This window comes from Carcharodon carcharias, chromosome 28, assembly GCF_017639515.1.
Source record: "Carcharodon carcharias isolate sCarCar2 chromosome 28, sCarCar2.pri, whole genome shotgun sequence".
In the NCBI taxonomy this organism is placed as follows: Eukaryota; Metazoa; Chordata; class Chondrichthyes; order Lamniformes; family Lamnidae; genus Carcharodon; species Carcharodon carcharias.
Window position 1 is genome coordinate 28,010,356 of NC_054494.1, and position 26,646 is coordinate 28,037,001.

Consider the following 26,646-nt stretch of genomic DNA (forward strand, 5'->3'; position numbering starts at 1 on the left):
TTTCAACCAGTGCAGGCTGCATTTTTTGTTTTTACCAGGTACCGATACAAACTGATCCTATTATCCCTGGGGACAAGGGGAGTTGTTAAGTGCGGGACTCCTTCATATGCACTGAACTCATCTAAATGGGAAACACATTGTCTTCATTATTTGGAAGTATTGAATGAACATGGTTACCGTGGTAACCGCCATCTGAGGCCAGGCTTATTTCAGGGCAGTGAATGGGTTAGATGAACAAAGTGGGCTTAGAATCAACAAAGAACAAGAACCATTCAGTAAGATCAGCAAACCGAGCATTTTTTTTTTAAGTTTCTTTTTCATATAAAACCAAATCTATTTTTTTTTTTGTTTGAATAAAAGTGAAGAAACGATTTTTGTTTTTTATCATTAGTTTAGAAAAAGTATGGTGGGAAAGATTTCTCAATCTTGCACTGTTTCTGTGGAGTAGCGGAAAGGGAAGTAACACCCAGCCAGCGCTTTCGAAAGGAAATATTGAGGTTTTCGAGATTTTCGGTTTGCTATATGTTCAATACGATGACAATTGATTTGCGGTTATGCTACGCGGCTTCTGTACAAAACACTCTGCGGAGAAAGAAACAAAGGCAGTTCAGGGAAGAGTGTTTAAGAGGGAGGGTGGCAGAGAACATAGGTGTGAAGGAGAGAGGGGGGAGGTGGAGAGGTTTGGGGAGACAGGGGCTTCAGGAGAACAGGTCCACTGCAGCAGAATGCTCTGCTGCCGCTGGTAGTGCAAAGGGATGCAGAGATCAGGAACTCTCGAAAGCAGGCGTCTCAGTAGGGGCTTTGTAGAGGCACACGAGACACTTAGTAAACTTGGAACAATACTTCACTTACACAAGGGCAGCAGGAAGTGAGAGCACTGGTTCAGGGTTGTGGAGGGCAGAGTTAGGACAGGAATCGTGAGGTATTTCTTCTCACACACAGCGATTCACAGCCGCAATGGGTTGTCTGGAACAGTGTTCGAGGCCAGGGCATGGGACTTGCTGACGGAGCAGCTCAATGCTGTAATGGGAAGTCGGTGGGATTGGTATTCTATAAGGATAAGGCCACTGGTGCTGAAAGAAGACACTCTTCATCCACACGTTTTGTGATTTGGTGACTGGAACACTTATGGTGGCGGTGGTGAGGGGAGGGGTTCCCCTGATTTTTAAACAGAAAGGAGCATTTCACCAGCAGAACACCAAGACTGTTAGCAAACAGGCCGGCATGTTTCAATCTCCCTTCCACAGAATTTAGTGTGGCATTTCACTGCATGTTCGCAAAGACATCACCCCATCAACCTATGCTCAGTGGCTGAGTCCTTTTGTAGTTTATGAAGTATAATTGAAGATGGCTTCACTGCAAACACCTCTCTCTGTTGGGGATATATCTCGATTCAACCACTTTTAAACATTATTCTTTTTCCCCTCCAGTTTTCTGCTCCACTCCCTCTGGAGCCATGGGGATAGATTGGGGAAACCTCTGGTTTATGTGACTGCATAACACAATGCCACCCGTGAAACACGATTGGGAAAAGATACAGGGCCCAGTGATAGCAGAAAGGGAGTTAGAGGGGGGAACCAAATCTACTCATTCAAGTCGAGGGGAGCACGGGTCAGGATTTGGGTCACAGCCAATGATTGTGGTCAATTCTCAAACCCACGCTTCCTAAAGTGCACTGCCTGGAAGTGTGCTGGAGGCAGGTTCAATTGAGGTATTCAAGAGGGCATTAGATGATTATTTGAATAGAAACAACAAGCAAGGGTATGAGGGAAAAGGCAGGGCAATGGCACGAGGTCATCATGCTCATTTGGAGAGCCGGTGCAGACATGATGGGCTGAATGGCTGCCTTCTGTGCCATTCTGTGATGAGACTGGCTTCCTACAGAGTGCAGGATCCATTAATCTACCCAGCTATTCTCTTAGTATCAGTTAGCATCTTTAGGAGAGAATTGTATGTCCACGTTTGTATACGTGTGCGTAGATTACATCACCTTTTTACAAATAAATAACAATGACCGAAGGTGATGCTAGAAACCCAGGGAAATTAGTATTAAGGTACAGTTGAAATAATAGTAATTTATTTATAGTAGGTATGTTTTAGCCCTTCTGACTAGAGCAAAGAGAAGTGCATACTTACTCAGTCCTACAGAAGAGGTTGCCAACAGTATTAGATTTTCAATTTGGTCTTCTAGAGTTATGCCAGGGTCTGAGGCTTCAGGACAAGTAAGAAAATCCCTGAGGGATATTTTATTGGTGAGAGCTGTAATGATTGAATTCCTGTACCTTGATTACTGTGATACTCACTTGCATGTTGAGCGCAATAGGACCATAGGAAATAGGAGCTGGAGTAGGGCCATTCAGGGTGACGTTTGCTACCTTCTAATCTGCAGGAACTGTTCCAGAATCTATAGAATTTTGGAAGATAACCACCAATGCATCCAATATCTCGACAGCCAGCTCTTTCAGTACTCCTGCCTGCAGATCATCAGGCCCAGGGGATTTATCAACTTTCAGCCCCATTCATTTCTCCAGGTACTTTCCCCATTCCTGCAAGTCCCCTGGTTCTCTCGTACTTCTGGGAGATTTTCTGTATCTCCCTCCATGAAGACAAATGCAAAATATTTATTTAGTTTCTCTGCCATTTCTTTATTCCCCGTTATAAATTCCCCTGTCTCTGCCTGTAATGGGTCCACATTTGTCTTTGCTAATCTTTTCCTATTTATATACCTATAGAAGTATTTGCAGTCCATTTTTATGTTTATAATGTATGAAATCTAGTGTATGGGCAGAATATTGTGCGGGGTTGGGGGGGGTGGGGCGGGGGCTGGGGAGGGTTTGGTAGGGGTGGATGGATCTTACCCCCAAAGCAAAGTCAGCGTAGAACCAACCCGCTCCACACCAACTTGCCTCGCAGCCATAACACGCAGTGGGTGGGCTAAAATGGGGTGGAGTGGGACTTGTGCCCCTCATGAGGGAGGAACTCCTGTCCTTGGAAGCTGCCAGCCAATCAGATTGGCCAGCAGCTCCATTAGTCCGGACATGCAAGAGCCAAGAGCGCATTAGTGGGGGCTGCTGGGACTGCAGGTGGAAATAAGGCAGCGGCTCATGGATCCCAGAGCAAGGTAAGTCCAGGGTCTTGGCCGGGGAGGGTTTGGGCAGTTTAGGGAGGAGGGTGGGGGTGATGTGCTCTATGGAGCAGGCGGGCTGTTGCTGTAAGTACTATCTTACGGGGGGGTTGCCCCTCAACCCACAAGAGGAACCCTTTCTCTGGGGGTGAGCTTGGGGCCAGGCAGGTAGGTGATGGGGTGGGTACCCACCATGCTTTACCTCTCCCACCCTGCAACCCCCCCACCAGCCGAAAACATGCCCGACGGAAATGAGTAAGATGCAGCCCTACTCGTGTGCTTTGGAAAAGCACAAATCCCATTTCCATGGTGAAAATAAGCTGGGTGACATGGGAGCTGTACCTGGTTTTAACCGTACAACCAGATATCAAATCTGATGAGCCATTGAGTTGAATGGAAATTTCAGCCATTGTTAATGCCTAATGAAAATATGCCCGGGTTTTAAACTGAAAGTGTGATTTAAGCCATTGTATTTGTACTTTAATGGGCACCAACTGGAGCACCTGGATGGTTCATTCAACATCCACTGTTGCTGTTGGCCACAGCTTCCCACATTGCCAGAAGCTCTGGGAGGTCGACCAAGTACTTCCGCTGCCTCCAGCAAAATGGTGTTCCACCTCTGAAGCAATTCTTCTTTAAATGCCCATGGGGGAACTGAGGAAGTGCAGCCACATCAACCTTTACCATTGTTCTTCCTGGCTGTGGTCAGGCTTCACTCTCGGCCTACTCAGACTGACCACAAATGCTGTGTTGGCCAATTTCCACCCACCCAGCAATTGGGAGTTGGGGGGGGGGGGGGGGGGGGGGGGAAGGGGTGGGGGGTATTGTGGTGCAGCATCTTCAGGCCAGCAGTGAAAATTGTTGTGACATTTGAGACAGCTGTTTCTTCCCATTTCTGTGCATGTGCTGTCAGAATGCAGACTGGGTCGTCAGTTGTAGGGAGTCTTAGATTTTCTGGTTTGCAGTTTGTGCAGACATATTTTTTGCATCAGACATTTAAAAGGAATGTTTTATCTGCTTGTCCCAGAGGCTGAGGTAGATGTTGGAAATCGGCTGTGACTATTTGAAAAAGCATTTTTCATGAAAAACAGGCCATTGAGCCCATCAAGCCTGCGCTGGTGATTCTTCTCCCTATGAGGCACTCAGTCTGATCCTGTTTTACCCACTCGTCATATCCTTTAATATCCCACTTCGTCGAAACCCATTTTCCTGCTTACTCCCCATTACTTCATGCTCCTCTTTTTCAAGCAGTTATCTAATTCCCTTTTAGAAGAATTTATGGAATCTGCTTCAAGAGCAGTGTGTGCCAGAGAATTCCACAATGTAACCCCTCCATGTGAAGAGTTTGTCACTGGCATCTTCTTTAATTAATTGTTTTTGTGATTATCTTAAATTTTTACCATCTTACTGACCAGTGAAGGTGATCTATCACTATTTACATGATCATAACCCTTTCTTACCTTGAAGACCTCGTCCCTTAACCTCCTCCAGTAATAAAAGGCCAAGGTTCTCAATTTTACCCCCCTATAACTGGAGCTCCCTGCTCTGGTAACATTCTTGTGCTCATAGTGTTCGGACCAACAACCCTCCTTCACACAACCAAGAAGAGATTAGTTGGTGATCAATCTCATTGCTTATATGGAATCCTGCTGCATGTAACATTCCTGCCTGCTTTGCTATGTTTAAGACACACTGCACTTCAAAGTCATTCTTTGTATGTGCAGCATTCAGAGACCTTTCTGAAACACATGATAAGGCAAGCTTTCTTCTTTTTTCTCTTTCAAACACAAACTTTAGTGGTTGGGATGTTCCCACATCAAGCATTTCTGTATTGAGAATAAAGCTATCATGGTTTGGAGATTACACCTTCTAGTACCCGGCTGCCAAAGCAGTGTTTTGTTCACATCAAACCCACCCAGAACAAACCCCCTGGAGTCAAGAAGGACCAAGATGTGGTGGAGTGGACTGGCTGTTATGTTATTTCAATACAAATAACTTGCTTTTAAATTGATTTAAATCAAAGTTCTTCAAGGGGGCTGTTTTATTCAGCCCCCACCTACCCACTGTCCTTTGTGGGCAGCTGCTGATCCTAGTGTAGCATTATTCTTGTGCTCCAGTATAAATCCCCTCACCCAGCCCTCTTTAGGTCACTTTCTCCAACCCTACAACCTGTTCCCCTGAATTTGGCATTTTATATATGCTTTTGGTGCTGCCATTGATGGCTGTACATCAGCCAGTTAAGTTTCAGACTTTGGTATTCCATACCTATACCTACAGCCCACCACCTCCCATTCCAATTAGACCCTCCTTAAATCCACCTCGTTGAACCTTCGGTTACCCTTTCTAATATCTCCTCCTTTGGTTTGGTGTTTACCGCATATAAATAGTCAAATCTTGTGTAATACTCAACCCCCAACTTCTGGCCAAAAATCTCCTTAATATTTCATATACTTTGTGTAAAATTTGACCCCCAACTTTCCAAAGGATGCTCTGCTCTGACTAAGCTCATACCACACGCTGTGTTCAGAGGAACGCAGCAGAGACCAGGATTTGAATCAGGAGTTTTGCGATCCTTCTGCATCAGTGCTAGATCAATCACGGAGTGCAATTTGCCCACTGAGACTTCGGGGAGCTTGAGTCAAAGTTTAGTTTTTCATTGAACTGACGGAGGTAAGTTTGAATCAAACTGCAGGGTCAGTCTGCACAGTGTACGTGAGCCGTGAGCACATTAAACTTTCCCAGAAATGGAACTAATCTCCCTGAGCTGTCATCAACAGTCCCATGGCCCCACTGGCAAAGAAAAGGGATTATTAAAAACTTAACCTTTTTATGCTCTCTTCTTGCTCGAGTCCACCTTCCTTGTGAGCTGCAAGGGTCTGAAACTGAGAGGCTGAAAACCCAGCACAGTTCTCTGCTGGCTGTGTGAGCCACAAGCCTGGTAGTTGAAAGCAAGCCTCTTGGAAACATTGTCTGTGTAAAAGCAACCCCTCAACCTTTATCCTAAAAATGGGCCTCAGAAATTTGACTTTTCCATGAGTATATATGGTAAGTTTTTGAGACTGTACCTGTTGCTGGCGATATATAAATGCAAGTTATAACAATGATTCGTGTTTCTTCCTATGTTATTGATAGGACTTATGATCAGACTTCCTTTGAAGCTTCACATATACAATCCTGTCTGGATTTCCTTCTCCCTGCGTTGAAATTAGGAATGAAAACAATTCCGTACACTTCATGTGCTCTGTTCTATGGTGTGAACACCAAAACACGTTCAACCCCTCTCTCCCTTGGCTTTCAATCATCATGTTGGTTTGTAAAAATCCAATCTTGGGTGTCACCAAATCAACAACTTCCTGATTTTCCTCCTCCTTTCCTTTCACTCTCTTCACCTGCCAGCAGGTATCTTTACCTTTGGCTTTGGTTCCTCAATTAGAAAAAGCATGATGGTGTACAGACCAGCATATATAGTTTAAGTTTAATTTGTGTAGGTGGACTGTGACTTTGAGGTCCTGGCTCATGTAACAGCCTTGAATGCGCTCCCCAAAACATTTTTTTAAAAAATGCCTGTAAGAGTTTTCTCTTTTTTTTGTCCTGGGAGCCCTGTGAGAGGATTCACCTCGAAATGTTATGTGCAACGCTTGTCCCTTTGAAGTCAACAGTGGGTGTTGTTTTTGGTTGGCATGGGGAACTGAGGCTTTTGCAAGCTTATTTCATTTGGACCGTCCAGGATTCTAACAGCGTGTGCCGACAGCAGTGGGTGTTTTCTGGAAAAGTAGCACCTACTATTTTGTATGGAGAATAAAAACTCGAACTGAAAGCATGTTCGAGCCTTCATTCCTCCAGCCAAGCATCACTTATTTTTTTATAGATATTATGCACAACATCCTGTTTATTTTTTTTTTTTTGTTGGAGCTTTCCTGTTTTGTATTTTCTTAATGCCGAGAATCTTCTGGAGGGCATGGTTTTGCGTGGGTTTCTGTGCCACGTGACAGGATGGGGGCCTATTTTGTTGCCTGATGTTGGAGCGAGAGGTCAAAGGAGGGTTGATAGCTGGCTGAGGTGGGTTTTGCTGATAACTGAGATGCCTGCGCTTATCAGCCTTGTGTGGGTATCTTTGGAATAGATTCGTCCCTTTTAATTCCCTGTGTGTGTGGGTGAGGCTGGTGAACGCTCATTCTCACTGGCAAGGCTGTGGTGGGTCAGCTTCTTTAACGATCGTTTGTAGGACTGAGTCACTGGTTAGACCACTTCAGAGGATATTAGGAATCGGCTGTGTAATGTGCGATTGGTGCCAGGTAAGAGGTGGTTTTTCCCTTCCTTGAAGGACATTATGAACCATTTGGTTCAGTAGCTTCCACGGCCCATTTTGGTGCCAGCCAGTAAATAAGGGAAGTTACTGACCTCAGTTTCACAGCTTGCCATGGTGGCTCTCGAACTCCTGACTTCTGGGTTGCTCGTCCGCGATAGTATCCGACATTATCTGCAATATATTATAAAGTCGGTGTACATTTCTTCTTCGTCACACTTATTTGCTGTGACAATATTTGTCACATTTATGTTATGTCACAATTTTCTCACTTTTTTTTTTCTCCACACCAGGGTTAACCCCTGCATTTTAAAAGCACCCAGTTGTATTAAACTGACGTGCTTACCACCATTTGCCTTTTCAGGCCCTCTGATATTATGTGGCACCACTGTGGCTGAAATCTCCCTCTGAGCACATGAACACCAGGAACAACAGCTAGCTAGCTGAGTAAGAAAATCTCCACAATCTTCTCTTGCTTCCTTCCAGAGCCACCATCTGTTCCTTCCCTTTCCTTTCCCTCTCTTGCCATCCCTCTCGCCCTACCCCATTCCACCCACTCCGACATTCCAGCTTCAGTCTCCGACCTGACACTGGTTTCGGCCATTTTTCTTCCTGAACTCTTTGTTTGCCCTGCACTGTTCTGACCAATGTCTCTGATCTGGTAATATCCCACCTGCCACCCTGTCTTCCCCTCCCTAACCACCCCCGGCCTAAATTAAGAAAGGAACCTAAACAAGGGGGAAGCGCAAGCAAATGGAACCAAAAACAAAAATATGTGGGCAAGCAGGCAGACGGAAAAGGCAAGAGAGTGGCACGTGTAAAACACAAGAGATGCTGACAACCAGAAACGATGTCAGCCACAGGTAACAAGAGACTGGAAATGTTAAAAAAAATCACGTGACTATCTCACCTCACATGACAGTCATGTTGATGTGGCTGTGAAGCATTCCCAGTCCGTTTGTCAGCAGCATTCCTATTGTTCTAAAACATTGTAAACTCCCACGGATCACGAGCAATGCCCACCAGAGATCTGCCTGTTTAATATTAGCCATATTGTAGTCTGTGTGCACTTTACTTCCGCAATACTTTGTGACCTGATAAAGTGACGTATCCAGCAATGTCTCAGTGGGTGGTGAGGCGTTTTTATGTCTTACCTCCAGTGCGTGCCCTCAGAGGGCAAAAAAAAAGACCCAAAACTAAAGCAACCATTTCTCTCTGGCTTAAGTGACCTGGAACCGGGTACACTCAAAGGTATAACTTCCCTCACCATTTTACTATGAGCAACACCACAAAGGATACTCAAGAAAGGTGTATGGTGTGGAAAGGTATGCCTCTCGTAAGGCGATGGCTCAACTATTGTTGCTATGACTTGTCTTTAAATCCCAATTTTATAAACAACTTTATTTTTCTTCATCTCTCGGTCCTTGACATCCCTGCTTTGACTATGCAGTTTGGTTTCTAGGTTTATCTGGTGTATTAGAACCAATGAGCTACAGGCAAAATTGTGCTTAATCCACTGCACTCTAAATTTGTTACCTCAAGTTGCTTCCACTATTGCCATGTGCAATGACAGACTTCCTAACCCTCCAATGCTTCAACCTCGTGTTGCATCTCACAGATTGCGCTGCCCAAGCACAGACATGTCGAAAGAGAGAGAGAGCAAGCTGCTCCTGTGTGCAAAATTTGGTGTTTTTCACAGGTCAAGTGAACATAATATGGAAATTTCACTTGCCCAAAATTGCGCTTTGACTGAAATTCTGCCAACAGCACTCCTGTGACCAACATAATCTGATGCGGTGTGATTATTAAGAGAATTCCTCACACAATAGCAGTGCATTATACTTTTCCTATTTTGCCAGCACTGATCAATGGTAAATCATTTTTAGAAAGCTTGTTGATGGCTCTCAAACAGACATGCTGACAGTATATTGACAATGCTGTCAGCATGTTGAACAGTTACATTGACGATCTGGTTTGAAGTAAAATAGCGGCTGTTAGTAAAATTACAGTGGCAAAGACCGAGACATAATGTGATGAATTTGTACTGTGCATGGTGGATTACTGTCGCAGCCCACTTACTACTTAAGAAAATGTCAATCACTGCCTTATGAGAGGTTTTCAATTTAAAAGGTAATAGGAAAAGCATTTGTTTAAATGGGAAATACACTAGAGCTTGCATTTAATGGGCATTGTGGTCCTAACCTTCAATTTGGAGTAATATAATGTTTGCACCTTTTGAATAGTTCAGTTTTATGGACCACAAGTGACCAAAATAACCATGGAAATGATAAATAAAACGATAATCTGCTGGGAGTTTCAAAGGGTGTTGCAGAGTTTCTTTTCAACAAACAGTGGAGAGTTGCACATTTAAAACATTCCTTGCTTTATAGCAAACTGTGAAACTCTTTTACACGTTTGATGAATTATTGAAGTCTGGGCCCAAAAATGCAAAGGAATTTCGAAGCAGATGTTGTCGGAACGGAACCTAACATCAGGGGCTTGAAGATGGTGGCCAAGGATTGGGAAGAGAGGTGAAAACCACCTCAAGTAGCCACAAGGCATTATTAAACCACAATTTTCTTTTGATGTTTTAAACTCGTAGATACATTAATAGAAAATTTACAGTCCCTAAATCAACCACGTCATGTTTTCATGATGGGCCCTGGGGTGAAAGGCCTTTCTTGCTCTCAGAATAAGAGTGGTGCTCTCCAGATACAGGCAGTGTGTTCTGACTTCTCATTGGAAAATGGATGGCCCAGCTTCAGCCATTCCAAGGCTTCTGTGGCAGCAACAATGTTAATACCCATGTCTAGATGGGGAGCTCTCAATGCGCTGCCACCATAGTGCTATAGTTTCAGCTACTTCAGTTAACCCTCTTCTGGAAAGTACGGTAAGACATTTGCAAGAAGACCTTGCTAATGTTATAACAGAATCTCACAGCACAGAAGGAGACCATTTGGCCCATCACGTTATGACCTAGAAGCTGCACCTGGCAGGTTTCTGTCCTGATGGGAGGCTTCAAGCCCTTGGGAATTCTTTTCAATTCTAGACTGGTTGTGCTCCTGCATTTTATTTCTGTTCAAGCACTATGAAAGTAAATAATGATTGAGCATTAGGACAGATACAGAACAGCACAAAGTTATGTACGGTGGAAATGATCTGATCTTTTAAAGTTATGGGCTGAAGTGACTGGAACGAGAATCTCTTTGCCAAAAATTTGTGACACACTAAAGCACTCATATTGGTTTTGTTTCACTCACTTGCCTCCATGGTTTCTTTTTGCAGGGCTGTTACCCATGATCAGTGATCGCAGTTCTCAAACTTAAAAATCTACAAGTCTCTTATTAATGTTCCCTCATTAAGCAGGTTCATTAAATATCGAAACCTGCTCATGCCATAGGGTCAGTCTCAATTCCAAACTTTAGTGGTAACTACTTTAAAACTGAACCACATATCCCTCCATAAACAAAGCATAAAGCTAACACCACTACAATATCAAGAGAAATCAGTGACAGTATTACATACAGAACTTCAAACCAGTTCTGTTTAACCCTTTCCTTAGGTAAGGTTTGCTAAGCAAACTTCCACAGATAGTCATCGAGTCCTAGTCATTTACAGCCTAGAAGGAGGCAATTCAGCTCATCAAATCAGTATCAGCTCTCGGTGGAGTAATCCAGTCAGTCCCATTCCCTCGTTTTATTCCCTGCAAGTTTATTTCCTTCCTGTGCCCACACAAGTTCCTTTTGAAATTATTGATCACCTCCATTTCCATCACTTACCACTCGCTGCAAACCAAAACCCTTCCTTGCATTCCCCCACATATCTTGCCCTGCCCCTAATGGCTAATGGGCACAGATTTTCTTTGTCTGCATTATTGAAACCTGTCATGATCTTGTCCGCCTCCATCAAAGTCCCCCTCAATTTCCTTTGCTCCAAAGTGAACAAACCCAACTTCTCCGACCAAACCTTGCAGCTAAAATCTCTCATACCCGAAGCCATTCTGGTAAATCTCCTCTGAACCTTCTCGAGGATCCTCGCATCCTTCCTAAAGCGCACTGGCTAGAACTGGATGCAGTACCCCAGATGGGGCAGAGCCAGAGATTTATAAAGAAACCCCTTTAATGTAATTCACTCAGCCATTGTACATCCAGCTCCCAGTTGGGCTTTCACCACCCTGATCCAGGTACACGCCAAGGTTGATTAGTATCAAATGGGTCCTCATCTTTTTGACTAGTGTTTACGGAAAGATAGATGTTGCAGACTGCCTGCCGTTTGGATTCATTGAGAAGTGGAGGTTACATGTACTGCTGAGCACTTGGGGACCCTTACTAACAGGACAGAGCCTCTGGTTAGTAACAAAAGGCCAGCAATTACATTCATACCTCATTCGAGGCACATGTTCCCAGGTGTAGTGCACATTCTTTTGACTGAGTCCACAGAAAGACAAGAAAGCACAGGAAAGCCGATTTTAAAATTTGGCTAAATAAGCTGTGCTATCGAAGACCGAAACCCTTTCACAGGTTCATAGAGTAATGGTAGATGAAACTATTGGTGTGCACTGCGTAGAATTTACAACTTGGCAGCAGGCTGTTGGTCCAATTACATTATCTGTCTTTGTAATAAAATACGTTGGGCACCATTGAACTTTGTGCGTTAGTGTAAAATGGCCAGTAGCAAATCAGTAGCATGTTTCTCCCATCAAAGGCAATTGAAATTGAATGCAGGCAAGATGTAAAACTGACTAACAAACAGTTCAAACCTGTTTTTAACCATTGCACATAGTCAGAATTACCCCTATTAACCCTTGGGTTAAAATTAGCAATTTGGAATTGGGACTCGAAGTTCCTGCCGACGGGAACTCTTATCAGAACCAAACTGAAGCCCCAGTTGTGACTAAATGTTCCAACCTTGTGAATAGCAAAACACAAAGAAATACTTAGGTTCTGTTTGGAACCTCGCAGTGCGCAATTTTTTATTATTATTCATAGAATGTGGGTGTGTCTGGCAAGGCCCAGCATTTAATGCCCATCCCTAATTGCCAGTTAGAAGGTGGTAGTGAGGCACCTTCTTGAATACAACTGAGCTGCTTGTTCGGCCATTTCGGAGGGAAGTTGACGAGTCAACCACGTTTTTATGGATCTGGAGTTGCATGTAGGCCAAATGTAGGAACATGGGACTCGGGAGCAGGAGCAGTACATTGGGCCCCCTGAGCCTGTTCCATCATCCAATAAGATCATGGCTGATCTGATTGTGGTCTCCATTGCACTTTACTGCAATCAGCTCTGATCTTATAGGGTAACTTGATAAGGTGGATTCAAAATTGGCTTAGTTGTAGGAGACAGAGGGTGATGACAGAAGGCTGCTTTAGTGACTGGAAGCCAGTGTCCAGTGGCGTACCACAGGGATCTGTGCTGGGTCCCCTATTATTTGTCATTTATATAAACAACATAGATGACTATGTGGGGGGTAGGATTAGTAAGTTTGCGGATGACACAAAGATTGGCCGGGTGGTTAACAGTGAGGTTGAGTGTATTGGGCTGCAGGAAGACATAGACGGGATGGTCAAATGGGTAGATAAGTGGCAGATGGAATTTAACCCTGAAAAGTGTGAGGTGATACACTTTGGAAGGAGTAATTTGACAAGAAAGTCTTCAATGAACGGCATGACATTAGTAAGTTCTGAGGAACAAAGGGACCTTGGCATGTGTGTCCATAGATCTCTGAAGGTGGAGGGGCATGTTAGTGGGGTGGTGGAAAAGGCAGATGGGACACTTGCCTTTATCAATCAAGGCATAGATTACAAAAGTAGGGAGGTCATGTTGGAGCTGTATAGAACCTTGGTGAGGCCACAGCTGGAGTACTGTGCGCAGTTCTGGTCACCACATTATAGGAAGGATGTGATTGCACTGGAGGGGGTGCAGAGGATATTCACCAGGATGTTGCCTGGGATGAAACATTTAAGTTATGAAGAGAGGTCGGATGGACTTGGTTTGTTTTCGTTGGAGCAGCGAAGACTGAGGGGCGACCTGATCGAGGTGTACAAGATTATGAGGGGCATGGACAGGGTGGATAGGGAGCAGCTGTTCCCCTTAGTTGAAGGGTCAGTCACAAGGGGGCATAAGTTCAAGGTGAGGTGCAGGAGGTTCAGGGGGGATGTGAGGAAAAACTTTTTAACCCAGAGGGTGGTGGTGAGGGTCTGGAATGCGCTGCCTGGGAGGGTGGTGGAGGCGGGTTGCCACACATCCTTTAAAAAGCACCTGGATGAGCACTTGGCACGTCATAACATTCAAGGCTATGGGCCAAGTGCTGGTAAATGGGATTAGGTAGGTAGGTCAGGTGTTTCTCACGTGTCGGTGCAGACTCGATGGGCCAAAGGGCCTCTTCTGCACTGTGTGATTCCGTGAATGGTGGAGCAGGTTCGAAGGGCTGATAAGGGAGCAGATTTCCTTCCTTAAAGAACGTTAGTGAATTAGATGGGATTTTACTACAATTTGATAGTTTCATGGTTACCATTACTGACATGAGATTTTTATTTCCAATTCATTTATTTAATTCGATTTTTAAATTCTCCATGTTGGAACTTGAACTCGTATCTCTGGATCATTAATCCAGGTTTAGGGATTACTAACCCAGTAACATGACCAACATGCCATTTTCTGCCCCATTTCCCTGCATTGCAACAGGAACGACATGACAGGAGTAGTGTAGTAGAGCAGTAGGTTCCACAGGGATTGGTGTTGGGTCCCTTGCTGTTTGTGGTATATATAAATGATTTAGACTTGAATGTAGGAGGGTCGATCAGGAAGTTTTGCGGATGACACGAAAATTGGTGGGGTGGTAAATAGTGAGGAGGATAGCCTTAGAGTACAGGAGGATATAGACGGGCTGGTCAGATGGGCTGATCAGTGGCAAATGGAATTTAATCTGGATAAGTGTGAGGTGATGCACTTGGGCAGGACAAACCAGGCACGGCAATACACGATGAATGGTAGGGCCCTGGGAAGTACTGAGGGTCAGAGGGACCTTGATGTACATGTCCACTGGTCCCTTAAGGTAGCGGGACAGGTAGATAAGGTGGTTAAGAAGGCATATGGGATACTTACCTTTATTAACTGAGGCATAGAATATAAGAGCAGGGAGGTTATGCTGGAACCGTATAAAACGCTGGTGAGGCTACAGCTCGAGTATTGCGTGCAGTTCTGGAATCTGCATTATAGGAAGGATGTGATTGCACTAGAGAGAGTGCAGAGGAGATTTACCAGGATGTAGCCTGGGCTGGAGAGTTTTAGTTATGAGGAGAGATTGAATAGACTGGGGTTATTTTACCTAGAGCAGAGGAGATCGAGGGGGGACATGATTGAGGTGTCTAAAATTATGAGAGGCATAGATAGGGTAGACAGGAAGGAACTTTTCCCCTTGGTGGAGGGATCAATAACCAGGGGGCCATAGATTTAAAGTAAGGGGCAGGCGGTTTAGAGGGGATGTGAGGAAGAATTTTATCGCCCAGAGGGTGGTCGGAATCTGGAAATCACTGCCTGAAAGGGTGATAGAGGCAGAAACCCTCATAACAGTTAAGTAGTATTTGGATGTGCACATGCGATGCCATGGCATACACGGCTATTGAATTAGCTGATTTGCTGCTTTCCAAGTGCTGGAAAATGGGAATAGAATAGTTAGGTAATTGTTTGACCAGCACAGACTTGATGGGCCAAATGGCTTTTTTTTGTGCTGTAGACCTGTGTGACTCTGAGTGCTTCATTGGCTGTAAAGCACATTGGGACACCCCACCAGCATGAAAGGCGCTATATAAATGTAAGTGAATTTTTTCCCCCCCCCACCCTCTTGCCCCCGCCCCCCTCTTTTGTTTCTGCCAATTTTCTCCAGACTGCATGTTTGCAGCTGCTGTGTTTTGAATGGAATTGCGTTCACAGCTGAACAGTAATAGCAGGAAGCTGACACAATGGGAACCAGTAGACCAGGTGCTTGCTTAAGGGTTAGTTCTAATCAGTACGGGTTAATCTGATTAGCTGATTTGCTGCTTCTAATGGTGGGTGCTGAAGATCTGCATGGACACTTGGGCGGGTTTTTTTATTTTTAAAAAAATTTTTTTAAAAATCAGATTTATTCCCTGAACTACAATCAACCGTGCCTGTACCTGAGAGGGGGGGGGGGGGGGGGGGGGGGGCGTGGGGGTGTCGGTGCAGGAGGGGGAGAAACCAAAGATGTTAGTGCCTTGTATCCTCTGGGATGCCATGAAAGATTAGTGCTTGTAAGAGTGTGGTGTAAAAGCGAAAGAGAGAAAAAAAACTGTAAAACAATTTTAGATGAAAATGTAGTAAATTCTATTTTTAAAAAAAGCCTTAGCATATTGAAATATCAATATTATATTAAGTATTGATTCAATATCTATTTGTGTAAAATGCAAAGCTGCACTTGATTTAGTAACGGTATACTTGAGTGGCATTAAGAAGTTACTTGAATTATCTTTTCATTTGAATTGAAAGCAGAAAATTAAAAACTGTGGTGTTTTATTAAGAATGCTTAATTTGCACTACTGGATAAGTTGCCTCGTTTGCCAGCGGAGAAAATTGCTTTGAATTAGCAGGCGCAGACTACATGGGCAGGTTTTCTTGGATTCTTTGAGTTTAAGAGAATATCAGGCTGGTGAGAGTGCACAGCCATGCATCTGCAGCCCTGTTGTGCTCAAGAACAGGCGATCCTGTCCCCAGTGTGCGAAGAAAATAGCCAACGAGGCTACCTTTTGTGGTCATTTTGATATTCATCTCTTACCACAGGATCCTCCAGTTAATGACATCTATTTCCAATTTTGCTGGCTCAAAAAGGAACGACTTTCCTTTGCTACTGAGGCCAGTTTGTGCATTTGATCTCCAGACAGTGCATTGTGTTAAGCTCAGGCACTGCATGTTATACCATGGAGACGGCAGGCTGTGTGAGATTGGCTTTTAATGGGTTTGAAATAGGGCCTTTGACAGAGCTGCAAACCAGAATCCAGCCTCTTTAACAAAGCAGCCCTGGGAAAGGTATTGGCAGGGCGGGGGGGGGGGAGGTGGTGGGGGGGGGAATGTGGGATGTGGTTGGGGGAGGGGTGGCGGCTCAAATTGCGAGTGGTCCTGCTGTGTGCAGGGTACGAGTCATGATGCGAGTGAGTGTGTAATTGCTGATGGATAAGCAGTTTCAGAGGCTGAAACAGGAGAACGAGGAATTTCTTCGCTTACCTATTCAGCAGTTGAAACAGTTGCACGAAGAGTTCTTACTGAGGGAAGTGCCCTGGTTCCCTTCCCTGTCGGATTGCGCGAGCCCGGCTTCTCTGAATCCCAAATTAAACCTCATTAAATCAGATTGAACCGGAATGACAATAAGTTAGAAACCTGCAATCGGATCGCCTCTTCGCCAGTGCTCCCTCTAAAGGTGAGTTGTGGACATTTTCATCTTTCGGAAGGAAGCAAAGCACTTCCCAGCGAGAAATGATTTCTCTCGGAAGGTTCCAGCATATTTGATAGGTTTACAGTTGTGGGACATTCGACCTTGGAAGCCGTCCCGTCAGATCACCTGTGGCGCTGCTCTTGGCGGGTCTCATGGTACATCACTTTATAAAGTCAGCAGAGTTTAAAGATTGCTGGTTAAAGTCGCATTTACCCGGCCTGTCCTATTAAGATCAGAAAGGGTTGTTGGTGTACACAGGCGTAGCCCGAGGTCAATCAGGGGCTTTTAAAATTCTGATCTCAGGTCAACAGAAAGCAGCAATGCAATGGCTTCCATTCTCTGAGTGTGAACATGGTCTCTGGAGTGCACTGATACCTGGGCTGCATTGGAAAATTGATGGAATACTTTATGTCCTTATGCTGGCATGCCTCTCCATGGCACGGTACCATGTGCTGTTCCAGAAGGATCATGAGAGCTAGCATGTTTTATTCTGCGTTTGGTTGCCCTTCAGGCTCTAGGTCACAATGGTGAGTTTCCATTTCTCGTTGAGTTTGGTCAAGTCGTTCAGACAACAGAAATCCTGATTTTTTTCGAGTGAAATTGCTGCCTTGCTCCATTTTTCTCAAAAGCGTAACAGACAAAGTTGGGATGTAAAAGAATATGACCAGCAGACATGCGAAAGCGATGGGCAGGCATCCATACTAGACATACTTTTTTTTTAAACAATGTTTGAACATTGCCAGTGGCTGTGCACAGTAAATCTGATGCCATGCTGTTTTGTAAGGACAATGGTGTTCAATATGTGCTGTCTGCTTTTCTATATTCTGCTGCCAGGATGGAGGTGCAGCTCTTTAATGTCACAGTTTGAAGGAAGCACTGGGTGAGTTTATTCCAAGACTTCATTTCTGTTGAAGCTGCAGATTAGTACCATGGCCCATCTTTTTCCTCGTTTGTGATTTAGGTTCAGAGGCTGCAAATATTCTGACTCTGGTATTATCTACTCCTGCAGAGTTTTTTTTTTGTACATTTCAAATGGCTGGGCATGTTTCTTAGCACTCCATTTTCAATAGGTTCCACAGGAATCACCCTGGAGCATGGCAGAGAATGATGTTGTACAGGAGATACATCTGGAGAGTTTTTATAATATTCAGGATGCATAGATATGCTAATTCATCTCTGATGACAAGATTATTGTCTTGTCACGATAAGTAGATTAAAACCAGCTCTGTGGTTTTGTTTGAATGTTGATGTAAGCTGTCAAGAATATTTGAGAAATTGAATACTTTCATCTGACACTTGAAGAGCTGAGTAAAACTGGGCTGCAGAGACTGTTCAGCCCTTATGGGTGTGTCGCATTTCCATCTCTGAAGGATGTCAGTTCAAACTCTCGCCATGCCTTTCGTTGAAACTCCATTTCCCCTGACTGATGTGTTTTATTAGCTCTTGGCCAGGTTAATGGATTGTAATGTGCTGGCAGTAGTGTGCCACCTAGGAGAGATTGGTAGGACTGGCAAGGCCACAGGGTGAAATGACTCCTGTTGTCTAATAACAGATTTCCTTCACCTCAATCAAGCGTAGGAGCTAAAAGCACCGTCTTACTGAATTAGAAAGTGGGCATGCTAAATTTTTAAAACTATTTAAAAATGTGGATTGGCTTTCCATCAGATCAACAAACGCAAATGACTAATTGGAACACACTGCATCAAGAACTGTAGTGAAGTGGGCGGAAAGCGAAGAAAGCATAACCCGAACCCTAACCATAAGTGTGAATCTCCTTTTTTGGACTTTGCTATTGAAAGCAAGATAGTTTCTGTTAGCTTGTGAGGTGGCATCTTGTCCACTCAGAAGCACCAGATGCTGACGTAGACAGTGTCGCCTTGAGCAGTTGGCATTCAAAGGTGTTGGAGCCTTGGGGATCACTGGCCCCAGTGACTAAGAATTAACTGTGTCCAGCAAACATACAGAAATAACAGACGGGAAAAGAGCCGCCAGTCTAACTACCCTCTACTGTGTTGTTGCAGTGACTCATGCATCATGTTAGCGGCACTCCCATTTGATGGTGGGAGGCTGCCATTTTCCTGGCTTACGAGAAGATGCGCCGACATCTAATAGCCTGTATAATTCTTTTTTATAAGCACCGAAATTTGCGCTGTAATATCATTTTCATGTATTCATCATTTACTTTGTGTTACACCCACTGTTCAAATGGGAGGCTCAGCACATTAGAGGGCAGCTAGTGTTGGCTAATAAATGCCAGCGATGCCCCGGTCACATGAACGAATAAACGAAAGAAGGTCCACATTATGACCTAGTCCAGGTTAGTGTTTGAATATCTATCTGACGAGATGTTCAAAGTTAGGAAGTGTTTTGATGGAGTAGATAGGGAGAAACTGGCAGGAGGGTCATTAACCAGAGGATGGAATTAAGTCAATTATCCAAAGAACCAGAGTGCGAGTTGCAATGATCTGGAATGCACTGCCTGTATGGGTGGTCGAAACAGATGCAATAGTAACTTTCAAAATAGAATTAGATTGTGTGCTTGAACAGTTGCAGGGCTACAGAGAAAGAGCAGTGGAGTGGGACTAATTGGATAGGCCTTTTCAAAGAGCTGGCACAGGCACAATGGGCCAAATGGCCACCTTCTGTGCTGTATGATACTACGTACTTTATCTGCCCTAAAGCTTTAACCTGGATAAATGCTGTCAAGCAATGTGTTTAAAGTTCCCTGCATCTAGAACCACAGTTGCGACTTCAAGGTTCTGGCTGCAGAACGCTGTTGACATTTGGGGAAGGTCCAAACTAACAGCAATGCAGAACTTGCAATGGCAGTAACAGGGGTAGAAAGGAAAAGCAGCACCATCTGGAGCTGGCAATCCAGGCTCAACCAGGGCCAGATCATCCACACTCCTCCATAGCCACCCAAGATTTTTTTCCCAAAAATATATTTTATTCATAAAATTTGTGAAAGTGTATTACAAAACATTTCAACTTGAAAATTACTAAGTGCCATAAAATTTGACTTGTCTCCATGCATTATGTTCCACTCTTGGGTGCTTCTATATAATTGTAATCGTCTTCATATTTACAATATACATTCTATTGTCAGGCATGCAGCCTAGAGGCAAAACATTTCAAATTCAAAAATTGCAAAAAGTGCAATAGAATTCAATTTTCCTTCATAACGCATGTTTCTCTCTGAGATGCCTCAATACAACTTCAATATTTCTGTATTCGCACGTACGTTCAATGTCAAGGATATAGCCCAAGGGGTTCTACAAATTTTCCAGCCCCCTCAGTGTACTATGGCTGAAAGGCCTTAGGCAGTGACCTTTCCTCATTGTGCCTCTGTGGAGGCTACCCCAAGCTTTAGTGCATCCCTCAGCACGTAGTCCTAGACCTTGGAATGTGCTAGTCTGCAACACTCGGTCGAGGACTACTTTTTGCATTGGAAGACCAGCAAGTTTCGGTTAGACCAAAGAGCATCTTTCACAGGATTGATGATCCTCCAGCCGCAGTTGATGTTTGTCTCAGTGTGCATCCCTGGGAACAGCCTGTAGAGCACTGAGTCCTGCGTCACAGAGCTGCTTAGGATGAACCTTGACCAAAACCATCTCTCTCCAGATCTCCTTTGCAAAGGCACATTCCAGAAGGAGGTGTATAATAGCCTCTTACCCGCCACAGCCCCCTTGAGGACAACGTGCAGAGAGGGTGAGAATCCAGATGCATAGGAAGAATCTGACGGGAAGGGCCTTTCTCACCATTGGCCAAGCTACGCTTTGGTGCTTGTTTGAAAGTCCTGGCAATGAGGCGTTCTGCCAAATGACTTTGACAGTCTGCTCAGGGAACCATCTGAAGGATCTATCATCTCCTTTTCCCCGAAGGACCTCCAGGATGTTACATGCAGAGCACTGCCTGATGGACTGTGGTCAAAAGTGTTTCTCTGAATAAACTTTTCCACGAGGGGTAGGTGGCATGGTACACTCCAACTGCACCGAGCCTTCTGTGGTAATATGGCCAGGCCCATCTTTCACCACGCCAGGGACTGATAGGACTTCAGCACATCATGACACACGAGCACATTTCTCCCCACCCCCCCCACCCCCCCCACCTTTTATCTAGACGTGGACATCATGTCCCTGCAAACAGGGTCTATTTTCGACCTGCAGGTGAGGCGGAGGATGGCTGGGGTGACTGCATGGCCACCCAAGTTGGAGCAGCCTCAAGAGGCAGTGCCTTAACCGAGGCATTACATTGCCCTTTTCGGTGGCTTGCACTCTTTTGTCGTGTGACACATTTTGGTAGCTGTGCGTCTGTTGCACTCCGGTTTGAGGCACCCGGCCTTGATAAAAGAACGCTCTTTGTTTCTTCTTTAATGCTAATTGCCATGCTGCCTGCTGCTTTGTGATGGACAAGCCGACTTCTGACACAGCACATGCAAAAGGACAGTCTAAACATGGCAGTGAGCAATCTCCAGCAAATTAAAGGTGTAAGTGTTATGCTTGTATAGGTGAGAAAAGGTTGTGGCCTGTCTGTTCTCATGAATTCATTACAAGCCTGTGTGTCCCGCACTGGGTGATAAGGAAGATTTGTGAGCAAGATTTGCAATTCTTTTTACTTCAACCTTATAAATCAAATTTAGCTGCTAAATAATACTTTGCCTTTTTTCTTTGCAACATAACCTACTTATATATGGGATTCAAACCGTGAAATGCAGCACTGGAGATGAGCTTCAGTTTTGAATTTCTGGCCCATCGATGTTTCTGGAGAGTGAAGTGGCCATTTTCAGATGTAGATTTTGTCTTGCCGTACAGTCTCCTGTGCCTTCTAAGTCAGGCAATTATGTGACCTCTGACTCCTAGTTACTTTCCCTCCAGATAGTTCCAGCAATAGGCCCCCCACCCCATTAGATTAAGGTTTCTCATTGGCCGTGTTTGACAGAGGTTTTCGTGTTTCATTTGTTTGAATCATGAGGAAGAGGTTAGAGGTCATCTCTATTGTGCAGCTTGCACTTCATGCAAGATTCGGCAACTGCAGAGTTCTTTTGCCATACAAAGCAGTGGGTTTTTTTTCTTAATAAAAATATATGCCCCCTATGTTTTAAGTTTATACTCTCCCCTCACCCTCCCAATTTAAGCTCAGGCCACTGGAACTTCTTACAGAACCCCACTCTAACCTCTTTGCCAGAAACTTTCACCCCCTTTGTGATCCCTCTGATTCACGAGGGAAAGAGGGGGATCAGATGGTCAATGAAGCTCAGGCAGACGAGGCTGTGGAAACAGATTGTCTGCCTACATTTTTTTTATTGTTGCTTTCTTGTTGAGAGCGTTCTGATGTGCCTGACTCCTTTACTCCACACACTACTGCTCCCCCCGCCCCCACCCCGCCGACCCCCACAGCCAGCCAAACCACTCCCAACCCTCCCGCCCCCACCCTCCTTCCAAATGAAAATCACCAGAGTGGTTCCTCTTGGTGTCAGTGTGAAGTTTGCAGCCTAGATTAAATGTGCTGTGTAGAAAATGAACAGCCACTCCCAATAGGAGCCAGCTAGTCTCCTGTGCTGACTGCATAATGAAGTGGGGTGAGGTGGTGTGTAGGGGGTGGTGTTGTGGTGGTGGGTGGGTGGGGGGAGAGAGAGAGAGAGAAAGAGTGAGAGACATTGAACCATTTATTACCTAAAAGGAGCAGCTTTAGTAATCCATAGCCCATTGAACTGAACAGTTTAAGGACCATCGTCCAATAGACCTATAGATTGATGTTGAATTTATTATTGCTTTCATGTCTTAACCCACCCACCAATCACTACTTCTAATATTTCCTGCTTGTGGGGGTGGTTGGTTTCACTCTTGCTCTTTGTCATTTTACAGACAACAGTTTTTTTTTTGTGCAGGCTTGTGGGGGGGTGGGGGGGGTAAAGGTGGGTTTATTTAAGTCTTCACGGGATCTCTCCTGTTTCATGGACAGTCGACCCCATTGCCACAGAGACATGGGATACCAGGAACTGGCACAAGGAGCCTGAGACAGCAGTGACAAAGAACAGTGCCTGGTTATACAGCTCTAGGTGGGTTTCTAATGCACACAGCTCCCGAGTTGTGCCAGTGAATAGGCTTTGTTTACATAAAAGATTTCTCAGCCAAAACTGCTTTACAAAGGCAATTTTCAGTCGCCCTTGGTATCGGAGTATGAGGGGTCTGCCTCCCCACCCCCCCCACCATTTAGATTCTGCTGGCACTTCGCCTTCGCTGTCACAATCCTTTTGTTTTTGGTTGCCTTTCCAACACAGACAGCAGAATGTTTAATCATCTTAAAGAACTGAAGTTTGCCAAAACAATCAGAGGGGGAATGCAAAAAGCATAGGTGATGTTTTTTTAAAATCGAGCTGCCTTGCTGAAGTGGTTTTAGTTTTGAAAGTTAATATGTAAAACCTTCTGTTCTGATTGGCGCAGAGCTTGTGACAGAAACCAGAGTACCAAAAGAAATGTCTGGATATTCTGAGAGGGTAAGCGACCATCTTTTGCACCTGTTGGCTCCACAATTCCAATTCCAAATGCCCTTTGGCGTGGTTGCAGGAGTGGCTAAACTCCTTGCAGAAGTCCCTCATTGAATGTGAGTTCCCTGGGTTGTCCTGAGGATATGATAAAAGCGTCACAGGAATGTGAGCTCGTTCCTTTTCTCCAGAGGACCGCACAGCTATTGTACACGCCAGGATTGGACTGTTGCTTTAAGGTTGGTGAGTGATGCCAACATGGCCCGATACAAGTCAGGATTATTTTCCTACACAGCTGGCAGTCCTGTCTGGATCCTTTATTTTCCCTCTGTGTGCTACACTTTGGCTTGGAGGAGCAGGCTGGCACTGAGTGGATACTGTGGCCCATGAGTGAACACATCCTCCTCCTCTGTACCCTGCATCACCCCAGGGTGGGTGGCTTGTCTTGTTGATATGGGTGGCAGCCATTGTGAACTGCGTAAGAGTAGAGGGCATGTATGCTGCCAGTCAGCACTGCTGTAGCACTTAGCCTGCAGAAGCCACCCTTCATTACTCAGAGTGTGTGTGTGTGTGTGTGTGGGGACACACGTGAGAACAGGCACGCACGCACACGCCAACCATGTGTGGCCCAAGAGGGCTTCAGTCTGCTCAGGATTACTTACACATTTGAAGAGGAACAATGGAAATGATACTGTGTTATTGGGCCATAGGCACATCCCTAACCCTCCGCACCCAGCCAGCCTCTCTTTGTTCGTCACTGGCCTTCACAAAGGACAGCTGAGCAGCTGTGGTCCGTTTTACAGCGTCGACCCAAAGGAGGTTTATTACGGAGAATTTCCAATCCTGAAATGTTTAATGATTAAATTAACCTTTAACCTCTCCCCCTCCACCTTCAAAAATGCTTTTTTTATTCCGTGGCCATAGCAGCAGTCACCCCGGCAGCGACTTAGTGATGTCACAAGCCTGTCAATCAGTAATGGGCAGTGCAGCCCAAACAGTAATGCTTTCCATTAAGAAAGAAATGTCTTTTATTTCTTCCTCTCTCTCTCTCGCCCAAAGAAAGGAGTGCAGTCCACCCGATGGCAACAAGCGCTCTTAGGCAGACGGTACTTTGCTGAGTTTGGGAGCTGTGTCCATTAGTGTGAGACTGCAGGAGAGAAGCATGGGAAAGAAAGGGAGATAGTTAATCAATAACTGCAAGGTCAGGCAGACAGTGTCAGTTTTAATGCACCCTGTTAGGAATCGGTGGTGGAGGATTTGTACAGCATGTGACAGCTTAAAGAAACAGATCTGTGCTGTTTGTAAAGGAGGGCAAGCCTTACAACTTCTGCAGTGAAGAGAGTCACCTGGTGGTGGAAGCAGACATGAAGCTGGAACTATCATCTTCAAAAATGTCCTGCATGTTATTGAAGCCACCACATGTCATTTAATCAGACATATGGCTTTTCATTCCCCGTCGCTGTATCTACAAGATATTAAATTTATTGACTCAAGAAAGATTGCTTTGACATTTCCAAAGTCTTTTCTCCATTTTTAATGCATAAACTGTGCTTATACATTCAAATGCACTGTAATACCTTGTTCACACCACTCAGCAAGAACCAAATGACCCAAAAACTAAAATTGAGTGATTTTCTTTGAACTCATTTGCTGCAGTGAATGGCACAAAGTTAGGTTGTTGACCATGCCTGGCCTTTGTTCTGAGCTTCCCCCTTTCCAGCAGCCCCCGCACCCCCAACCCCTCTCCCTCTGCACCCACCCCCCCACCCCCCCGCACCGCCTCTATCGAATCCGCTGAGCTATCCAATGACTTTCACTGGAAAATGAAAATGGGAGCTGCCTGCTTCCCCATTGGCCTCACAAGCAGCTGCGCCTTAGACAGGTATTGGCACGAGAGCAGTACAAGGCAGCATGTCGTGGCCCACTTCCTTGTATCATAGAATCATGAAATGTTTGCAACACAGGAGGAGGCCATTCAGCCAGTCATGTCTGTGCCAGCCCTCGGCTAGACCAACTTGCCTCGTCCCACTCCCCTGCCTTTTCCCCTTAATTGCTTGTTTCCTTTTCAGATAATTATCCAATTCCCTTTGGAAGGTTGCAATTCAATCTGCCTCCACCACAATCTCAGGCAGTGCATTCCATATCTTAAATACTTGCTGTGTAAAAATGTTTTTCCTCATGTCACCCTTGCCAGTCGCCTTAACTTGGTGTCCTCTGGTTCTGGATCCCTTCACCAGTAGGAACAGTTTCTCCCTATCTATTCTGCCCAGACCCCTCCTGATTTTGAACACCTCTATCAGATTTCCTCTCAACTTTCTCTCCTCTAAGGAAGAGTCTTCAGCGACGTGCACTGCACATCATGTGTCATCAAGCTGACTTCACGCACAAGCAATACGATGTGTTTGAATGCGGTTTGTCTTGTCATAGTTCGAGTATGACAATCTTCAGCCAAGGATTTCAGCTCCTCCTTAGTAACTAGTGGAAGCTGCAATTCCGTGGAGGAAGGAGGTGGGACAGGTCTCCACAGGATTCCGCCCTGTGGAGTAGGTTGTTAAATCCCTACTGGGGGAAAAGGAGTGCCTCCTCCTTATGCCCCCTTCCCACCCACAGTTTCAGGACATGCATGGGAGTGCTGCTGAGAATCTCCCCGGACATGCACTCATAAGGCTCAGTAAATAGTTACACCTTCCTGTGCGCCAACTTCAACTGGACCCAGAAAGCAACAGCACCGTCAGAATTTCAAAGCTGTTTTACTGGTCTTTTCTCCAACCATTCCCATGTGGGAAAGACCTTAATAAGCTTCTAGCAGTGGTCTGTCATGTTCCTACTTGGTGCGTTACCAGACTATATGGACCAGGAAGATTCCAAGTTCACAATGGAAAAGAAAAGGCCTTGCCCAAGGTGCCAATGGGCTATTGATGTCTCTGGAGCTGTGCCCAGCATGGGACACCACCTGGAGAAGAGGCGAGAATATGCTGGTGGACAAAGATGTTGTAGCCAAATCCCATAACAGGCGACCAAGGCAAAGTTAGGACCTTGCAGACTTGGCAGCAGCTGAGCTTTGAGGTCCTTTGAGGAAATGTCATCAGCAAAAATAGTATCCTAGCAGCAAAAAGTTGAGCAGAAAAATGGCGAAGTTAATAAATGTTCCATATTAGATTTATTATCATGGAGTTTAGGCTGAGATAAATCTAACAGAGATGAGTCAGTTTGATCAGAATCCATGGTGCTAATATATATTGCACTTGTTGATTTTCTCGTTAATAACAAATGCCAACAAGATGATTT

General features: G+C 44.9%; 1 protein-coding gene across 8 annotated transcripts in view; it reads left to right on the forward strand.

Annotated features, from left to right (window-relative positions):
• zmiz1a (zinc finger, MIZ-type containing 1a) overlaps window positions 1–26,646 on the forward strand; it is a 411,800-nt gene that overhangs the window by 184,600 nt on the left and 200,554 nt on the right. The window lies entirely within an intron of this gene.